We start from the raw sequence: 10,517 nt of genomic DNA on the forward strand, positions 1-10,517 counted from the left end.
GACTCTTCCTACTGACCATTCCTGTGACACTAGTTATAGATTCCGATGCTTCACTTCAGGTATACTGTATCCCTTGGACCTTCTTATTGACGATGAAACACAGAAATTGCATCGGAACCAAATACAAAAGGCACAATGCCGACTTAAGTACAAGAAGACTGTATCTTCTTACTGTCTATGATTTGAACCAATCCTGTGACACTAGTTGTAGATTCCGATGCTTGACTTCAGTTATACTATATCCCTTCGACCTTCTTATTGACGATGAAACACAGAAAATGCATATGAATTAAATACAAAAGGCACAATGCCGACTTAAGTAGAAGAGACTGACTCTTCTTACTGACTATGTTTTGATCCATTCCTGTGACACTAGTTATAGATTCCGATGCTTCACTTCAGGTTTACTGTATCCCTTGGACGTTCTTATTGACGATGAAACACAGAAATTGCATCGGAATTAAATACAAAATGCACAATGCCGACTAAAGTACAAGAAGACTGACTCTTCCTACTGTCTAAGTTTTGAACCATTCCTGTGACACTGGTTATAGATTCCGATGTTTGACTTCAGTTTTACTGTATCCTTTGGACCTTCTTATTGACGATGAAACACAGAAATTGCATCGGAATTAAATACAAAAGGCACAATGCCGACTTAAGTACAAGAAGACTGACTCTTCTTACTGTCTATGTTTTGAACCAATCCTGAAACACTAGTTAGAGATTCCGATGCTTCACTTCAGGTTTACTGCATCCCTTTGACCATCTTATTGACGATAAAACACAGAACTTGCATCGCAATTAAATACAAAAGGCACAATGCCGACTTAAGTACAAAAAGACTGACTCTTCTTACTGACTATGTTTTGAACCATTCCTGTGACACTAGTTATAGATTCCGATGCTTCACTTCAGGTTTACTGTATCCCTCTGACCTTCTTATTGACGATGTAACACTGAAATTGCATCGGAATTAAATAGAAAAGGCACAATGCCGACTTAAGTAAAAGAAGACTGACTCTTCTTACTGTCTATGTTTTGAACCATTCCTGTGACACTAGTTATAGATTCCGATGTTCGACTTTAGTTTTACTGTATCCCTTGGACCTTCTTATTGACGATGAAGCACAGAAATTGCAACGGAATTAAATACAATAGGCACAATGCCGACTTAAGGACAAGAAGACTGACTCTTCCTACTGACCATTCCTGTGAAATTAGTTATAGATTCCGATGCATCACTCCCGGTTTACTGTATCCCTTGGAGCTTCTTATTGACGATGAAACATAGAAAATGCATTGGAATTAAATACAAAAGGCACAATGCCGACTTAATTACAAGAAGTCTGACTCTTCTTACTGACTATGTTTTGAACCATTCCTGTGACACTAGTTATAGATTCCGATGCTTCACTTCAGGTTTACTGTATCCCTCTGACCTTCTTATTGACGATGTAACACTGAAATTGCATCGGAATTAAATAGAAAAGGCACAATGCCGACTTAAGTAAAAGAAGACTGACTCTTCTTACTGTCTATGTTTTGAACCATTCCTGTGACACTAGTTATAGATTCCGATGTTCGACTTTAATTTTACTGTATCCCTTGGACCTTCTTATTGACGATGAAACACAGAAATTGCAACGGAATTAAATACAATAGGCACAATGCCGACTTAAGGACAAGAAGACTGACTCTTCCTACTGACCATTCCTGTGAAATTAGTTATAGATTCCGATGCATCACTCCCGGTTTACTGTATCCCTTGGAGCTTCTTATTGACGATGAAACATAGAAAATGCATTGGAATTAAATACAAAATGCACAATGCCGACTTAAGGACATGAAGACCGACATTTCCTACTGACTAAGTTCTGAACCATTCCTGTGACACTAGTTATAGATTCCGATGCTTCACTCCCGGTTTACTGTATCCCTTGGAGCTTCTTATTGACGATGAAACACAGAAATTGCATCCGACTTAAATACGAAAGGCACAATGCCGACTTAAGTACATGAGGATCCGACACTTCCTACTGACTATGATTTGAACCATTCCTGTGACACTAGTTATAGATTCCGATGCATCACTTCGGGTTTACTGTATCCCTTGTACCTTCTTATTGACGATGAAACACAGAAGTTGCATCGGAATTAAATACAAAAGGCTCAATGCCGACTTAAGGACAAGAAGACTGACTCTTCCTACTGACCAATCCTGTGCCACTAGTTAAAGATTCCGATGCTTCACTTCAGGTTTACTGTATCCCTTGGACCTTCTTATTGACGATGAAACACAGAAATTGCATCGGAAATAAATACAAAAGGCTCAATGCCGACTTAAGTACATGAAGACCGACACTTCTTACTGACTATGATTTGAACCATTCCTCTGACACTAGTAATAGATCAAGATGCTTCACTTCAGGGTTTCTGTATCCCTTGCACCTTCTTATTGACGATGAAACACAGAAATTTCATCGGAATTAAATACAAAAGGCACAATACCGACTTAGGGACAAGAAGACTGACTCTTATTACTGACCATTCCTGTGACATTAGTTATAGATTCCGTTGCTTCACTTCAGGTTTACTGTATCCCTTGGACCTTCTTATTGACGATGAAACACAGAAATTGCATCGGAATTAAATACAAAAGGCACAATGCCGACTTAAGTACATGAATGCCGACACTTCTTACTGACTATGATTTGAACCATTCCTGTGACACTAGTGATAGAATCCGATGCTTCACTTCAGGTTTACTGTATCCCTTGGACCTTCTTATTGACGATGAAACACAGAAATTGCATTGGAATTAAATACAAAAGGCACAATGCCGACTTAAGGACAAGAAGTCTGACTCTTCCTACTGACCATTCCTGTGACACTAGTTATAGATTCCGATTCTTCACTTCAGGTTTACTCAATCCCTTGGACCTTCTTATTGACGATGAAACACAGAAATTGCATCGGATTTAAATACAAAAGGCACAATGCCGACTTAAGGACAAGAAGACAGACTCTTTTTACTGACCATTCTTGTGACACTAGTTATTGTTTCCGATGTTTCACTTCAGGTTTACTGTATCCCTTGGACCTTCTTATTGACGATGAAAGACAGAAATTGCATCGGAATTAAATAAAAAAGCCACAATGCCGACTTAAGTACAAGAAGACCGACACATCTTACTGACTATGCTTTGAACCATTGATGTGACATTAGTTATAGATTCCGATGCTTCACTTCAGGTTTACTGTATCCCTTGGACCTTCTTATTGACGATGAGACACAGAAATTGCATCGGAATTAAATACGAAAGGCAGAATGCCGACATAAGGACGTGAAGATCGACTCTTCCTGCTGACCATTCCTGTGACACTAGTTATAGATTCCGATGCTTCACTCCAGTTTTTCTGTATCCTTTGGACCTTCTCATTGACGATGAAACACAGAAATTGCATCGGAATTAAATACAAAAGGCACAATGCCGACTTAAAGGACAATAAGACTGACTCTTCCTACTGACCATTCCTGTGACACTAGTTATAGATTCCGATGCTTCACTTCAGGTTTATTGTATCCCTTGGACCTACTTATTGACGATGAAACACAGAAATTGCATCGGAATTAAATACAAAAGGCACAATGCCGACTTAAGGACAAGCAGACTGATTCTTCCTACTGACCATTCCTGTGACACTAGTTATAGATTCCGATGCTTCACTCAAGGTTTACTGTATCCCTTGGACCTTCCTATTGACGATGAAACACAGAAACTGCATCGGAATTAAATACAAAAATCACAATGCCGACTTATGTACATGAAGTCCGACACTTCTTACTGACTATGTTTTGAACCATTCCTGTGACACTAGTTATTGATTCCGATGCTTTAGCTCAGGTTTACGGTATCCCTTGGACCCTCTTGTTGACGATGAAACACAGAAATTGCATCGGAATTAAATACAAATGGCACAATGCCGACTTAAGGACAAGAAGACTGCATCTTCCTACTGACCATTCCTGTGACACTAGTTATAGATTCCGATGCTTCACTTCAGGTTTACTGTATCCCTTGGACCTTCTTATTGACGATGAAACACAGAAATTGCATCGGAATGAAATACAAATGATACAATGCCGACTTAAGTACATGAAGACCGACACTTCTTACTAACTATGTTTTGAACCATTCCTGTGACACTAGTTATAGATTCCGATGCTTCACTTCAGGTTTACTGTATCCCTTGCACCCTCTTATTGACGATGAACGACAGAAATTGCATCGGAATTAAATACAAAAGGCACAATGCCGACTTAAGGACAAGAAGACTGACTCTTCCTACTGACCATTCCTGTGACACTAGTTATAGATTCCGATGCTTCACTTCAGGTTTACTGTATCACTTGGACCTTCATATTGACGATGAAACACAGACATTGCATCGGAATGAAATATAAAAGGCACAATGCCGACTTAAGGACAAGCAGACTGATTCTTCCTACTGACCATTCCTGTGCCACTAATTATAGATTCCGATGCTTCACTCATGGTTTACTGTATCCCTTGGACCTTCTTATTGACGATGAAAAACAGAAATTGCATCGGAATTAAATACAAAAGGCACAATGCCGACTTAAGTACATGAAGGCCGACACTTCTTACTGACTATGTTCTGAACCATTCCTGTGACACTAGTTACAGATTCCGATGCTTCAGTTCGGGTTTACGGTATCCCTTGGACCGTCTTATTGACGATGAAACACAAAAATTGCATCGGAATTAAATACAAAAGGCACAATGCCGACTTACGGACAAGAAGACTGACTCTTCCTACTGACCATTCCTGTGACACTAGTTATAGATTCCGATGCTTCACTTCAGGTTTACTGTATCCCTTGGACCTTCTTATTGACGATGTAACACAGAAATTGCATTGGAATTAAATACAAAAGGCACAATGCCGACTTAAGGACAAGAAGTCTGACTCTTCCTACTGACCATTGCTGTGACACTAGTTATAGATTCCGATTCTTCACTTCAGGTTTACTGTATCCCTTGGACCTTCTTATTGACGATGAAACACAGAAATTGCATCGGAATTAAATACAAAAGGCACAATGCCGACTTAAGTACATGAAGACCGACACTTCTTACTGACTATGCTTTGAACCATTCCTATATTACTAGTTATAGATTCCGATGCTTCACGTCTGGTTTACTGTATCCCTTGGACCTTCTTATTGACGATGAAACACAGAAATTGCATCCGACTTAAATACGAAAGGCACAATGCCGACTTAAGTACATGAAGACCGAAACTTCTTACTGACTATGCTTTGAACCGTTCCTGTAACACTAGTTATAGATTCCGATGCTCACTTCAGGTTTACTGTATCCCTTGGACCTTCTTATTGACGATGAAACACAGACATTGCATCGGAATTAAATATAAAAGGCACAATGCCGACTTAAGGACAAGCAGACTGATTCTTCCTACTGACCATTCCTGTGCCACTAGTTATAGATTCCGATGCTTCACTCATGGTTTACTGTATCCCTTGGACCTTCTTATTGACGATGAAAAACAGAAATTGCATCGGAATGAAATACAAATCGCACAATGCCGACTTAAGTACATGAAGGCCGACACTTCTTACTGACTATGTTCTGAAATATTCCTGTGACACTAGTTACAGATTCCGATGCTGCAGTTCGGGTTTACGGTATCCCTTGGACCGTCTTATTGATGATGAAACACAAAAATTGCATCGGAATTAAATACAAAAGGCACAATGCCGACTTACGGACAAGAAGACTGACTCTTCCTACTGACCATTCCTGTGACACTAGTTATAGATTCCGATTCTTCACTTCAGGTTTACCGTATCCCTTGGACCTTCTTATTGACAATGAAACACAGAAATTGCATCGGATTTAAATACAAAAGGCACAATGCCGACTTAAGGACAAGAAGACAGACTCTTTTTACTGACCATTCTTGTGACACTAGTTATTGTTTCCGATGTTTCACTTCAGGTTTACCGTATCCCATGGACCTTCTTATTGACGATGAAACACAGAAATTGCATCGGAATTAAATACAAAAGGCACAATGCCGACTTAAGTACATGAAGACCGACACTTCTTACTGACTATGCTTTGAACCTTTCCTATATTACTAGTTATAGATTCCGATGCTTCACGTCTGGTCTACTGTATCCCTTGGACCTTCTTATTGACGATGAAACACAGAAATTGCATCGGAAATAAATGCAAAAGGCACAATGCCGTCTTAAGGACAAGAAGACTGACTCTTCCTACTGACCATTCCTGTGACACTAGTTATAGATTCCGATGCTTCACTTCAGGTATACTGTATCCCTTGGACCTTCTTATTGACGATGAAACACAGAAATTGCATCGGAACCAAATACAAAAGGCACAATGCCGACTTAAGTACAAGAAGACTGTATCTTCTTACTGTCTATGATTTGAACCAATCCTGTGACACTAGTTGTAGATTCCGATGCTTGACTTCAGTTATACTATATCCCTTGGACCTTCTTATTGACGATGAAACACAGAAAATGCATATGAATTAAATACAAAAGGCACAATGCCGACTTAAGTAGAAGAGACTGACTCTTCTTACTGACTATGTTTTGATCCATTCCTGTGACACTAGTTATAGATTCCGATGCTTCACTTCAGGTTTACTGTATCCCTTGGACGTTCTTATTGACGATGAAACACAGAAATTGCATCGGAATTAAATACAAAATGCACAATGCCGACTAAAGTACAAGAAGACTGACTCTTCCTACTGTCTAAGTTTTGAACCATTCCTGTGACACTAGTTATAGATTCCGATGTTTGACTTCAGTTTTACTGTATCCTTTGGACCTTCTTATTGACGATGAAACACAGAAATTGCATCGGAATTAAATACAAAAGGCACAATGCCGACTTAAGTACAAGAAGACTGACTCTTCTTACTGTCTATGTTTTGGAACCAATCCTGAAACACTAGTTAGAGATTCCGATGCTTCACTTCAGGTTTACTGCATCCCTTTGACCATCTTATTGACGATAAAACACAGAACTTGCATCGCAATTAAATACAAAAGGCACAATGCCGACTTAAGTACAAAAAGACTGACTCTTCTTACTGACTATGTTTTGAACCATTCCTGTGACACTAGTTATAGATTCCGATGCTTCACTTCAGGTTTACTGTATCCCTCTGACCTTCTTATTGACGATGTAACACTGAAATTGCATCGGAATTAAATAGAAAAGGCACAATGCCGACTTAAGTAAAAGAAGACTGACTCTTCTTACTGTCTATGTTTTGAACCATTCCTGTGACACTAGTTATAGATTCCGATGTTCGACTTTAGTTTTACTGTATCCCTTGGACCTTCTTATTGACGATGAAACACAGAAATTGCAACGGAATTAAATACAATAGGCACAATGCCGACTTAAGGACAAGAAGACTGACTCTTCCTACTGACCATTCCTGTGAAATTAGTTATAGATTCCGATGCATCACTCCCGGTTTGCTGTATCCCTTGGAGCTTCTTATTGACGATGAAACATAGAAAATGCATTGGAATTAAATACAAAAGGCACAATGCCGACTTAATTACAAGAAGTCTGACTCTTCTTACTGACTATGTTTTGAACCATTCCTGTGACACTAGTTATAGATTCCGATGCTTCACTTCAGGTTTACTGTATCCCTCTGACCTTCTTATTGACGATGTAACACTGAAATTGCATCGGAATTAAATAGAAAAGGCACAATGCCGACTTAAGTAAAAGAAGACTGACTCTTCTTACTGTCTATGTTTTGAACCATTCCTGTGACACTAGTTATAGATTCCGATGTTCGACTTTAGTTTTACTGTATCCCTTGGACCTTCTTATTGACGATGAAACACAGAAATTGCAACGGAATTAAATACAATAGGCACAATGCCGACTTAAGGACAAGAAGACTGACTCTTCCTACTGACCATTCCTGTGAAATTAGTTATAGATTCCGATGCATCACTCCCGGTTTACTGTATCCCTTGGAGCTTCTTATTGACGATGAAACATAGAAAATGCATTGGAATTAAATACAAAATGCACAATGCCGACTTAAGGACATGAAGACCGACATTTCCTACTGACTAAGTTCTGAACCATTCCTGTGACACTAGTTATAGATTCCGACGCTTCACTCCCGGTTTACTGTATCCCTTGGAGCTTCTTATTGACGATGAAACACAGAAATTGCATCCGACTTAAATACGAAAGCACAATGCCGACTTAAGTACATGAAGACCGAAACTTCTTACTGACTATGCTTTGAACCATTCCTGTAACACTAGTTATAGATTCCGATGCTCACTTCAGGTTTACTGTATCCCTTGGACCTTCTTATTGACGATGAAACACAGAAATTGCATCGGAATTAAATACAAAAGGCACAATGCCATCTTAAGGACAAGATGACTGACTCTTCCAACTGACCATTCCTGTGACACTAGTTATAAATTCCGATGCTTCACTGCAGGTATACTGTATCCTTTGGACCTTCTTATTGACGATGAAACACAGATATTGCATCGGAATCAAATACAAATGGCACAATGCCGACTTAAGTACAAGAAGACTGTATCTTCTTACTGACTATGTTTTGATCCATTCCTGTGACACTAGTTATAGATTCCGATGCTTCACTTCAGGTTTACTGTATCCCTTGGACGTTCTTATTGACGATGAAACACAGAAATTGCATCGGAATTAAATACAAAAGGCACAATGCCGACTTAAGTACAAGAAGACTGACTCTTCCTACTGTCTAAGTTTTGAACCATTCCTGTGACACTGGTTATAGTTTCCGTTGTTTGACATCAGTTTTACTGTATCCCTTGGACCTTCTTATTGACGATGAAACACAGAAATTGCATCGGAATTAAATACAAAAGGCACAATGCCGACTTAAGTACAAGAAGACTGACTCTTCTTACTGTCTATGTTTTGAACCAATCCTGTGACACTAGTTAGAGATTCCGATGCTTCACTTCAGGTTTACTGCATCCATTTGACCATCTTATTGACGATAAAACACAGAAATTGCATCGGAATTAAATACAAGAGGCACAATGCCGACTTAAGTACAAAAAGACTGACTCTTCTTACTGACTATGTTTTGAACCCTACATGTGACACTAGTTATAGATTCCGATGCTTCACTTCAGGTTTGCTGTATCCCTCTGACCTTCTTATTGATGATGAAACACGGAAATTGCATCGGAATTAAATACAAAAGGCACAATGCCGACTTAATTACAAGAAGTCTGAGTCTTCTTACTGACTATGTTTTGAACCATTCCTGTGACACTAGTTATAGATTCCGATGCTTCACTTCAGGTTTACTGTATCCCTCTGACCTTCTTATTGACGATGTAACACTGAAATTGCATCGGAGTTAAATTGAAAAGACACAATGCCGAGTTAAGTAAAAGAAGACTGACTCTTCTTACTGTCCATGTTTTGAACCATTCCTGTGACACTAATTATAGATTCCGATGTTTGACTTTAGTTTTACTGTATCCCTTGGACCTTCTTATTGACGATGAAACACAGAAATTGCATCGGAATTAAATACAATAGGCAGAATGCCGACTTAAGGACGAGAAGACTGACTCTTCCTACTGACCATTCCTGTGAAACTAGTTATAGATTCCGATGCATCACTTCAGGTTTACTGTACCCCTTGGAGCTTCTTATTGACGATGAAACACAGAAATAGCATCGGATTTAAATACAAAAGGCACAATGCCGACCTAAGTACATGAAGACCAACACTTCTTACTGACTATGTTTTGAACTACTCCTGTGACACTAGTTATAGATTCCGATGCTTCACTTCAGGTTTACTGTATATCTTGGACCTTCTTATTGACGATAAAACACAGAAATTGCATCGGAATTAAATACAAAAGGCGCAATGCCGGCTTAGGTACATGAAGACCGACAATTCTTACTGACTATGTTTTGAACCATTCCTGGGACACCAGTTATAGATTCCGATGCTTCACTCCAGGTTTACTGTATCCCTTGGACCTCCTTATTGACGATGAAACACAGAAATTGGTTCGGAATTAAATACAAAAGGCACAATGCCGACTTAAGTTTATGAAGACCGACACTTCTTACTGACTATGCTTTGAACCATTCCTGTAACACTACTTACAGATTCCGATGCTTCACTTCAGGTTTACTGTATCCCTTGGACCTTCTTATTGACGATGAAACACAGAAATTGCATCGGAATTAATTACAAAAGGCACAATGCCGACTTAAGGACAAGAAGACTGACTCTTCCTACAGACCCTTTCTGTGACACTAGTTATAGATTCCGATGATTCACTTCAGCTTTACTGTATCCCTTGGACCTTCTTATTGACGATGAAACACAGAAATTGCATCGGAATTTAAAAAAAAAGT

The sequence above is a fragment of the Schistocerca americana genome, chromosome 3 (genome assembly GCF_021461395.2).
Source record: "Schistocerca americana isolate TAMUIC-IGC-003095 chromosome 3, iqSchAmer2.1, whole genome shotgun sequence".
Classification (NCBI taxonomy): Eukaryota; Metazoa; Arthropoda; class Insecta; order Orthoptera; family Acrididae; genus Schistocerca; species Schistocerca americana.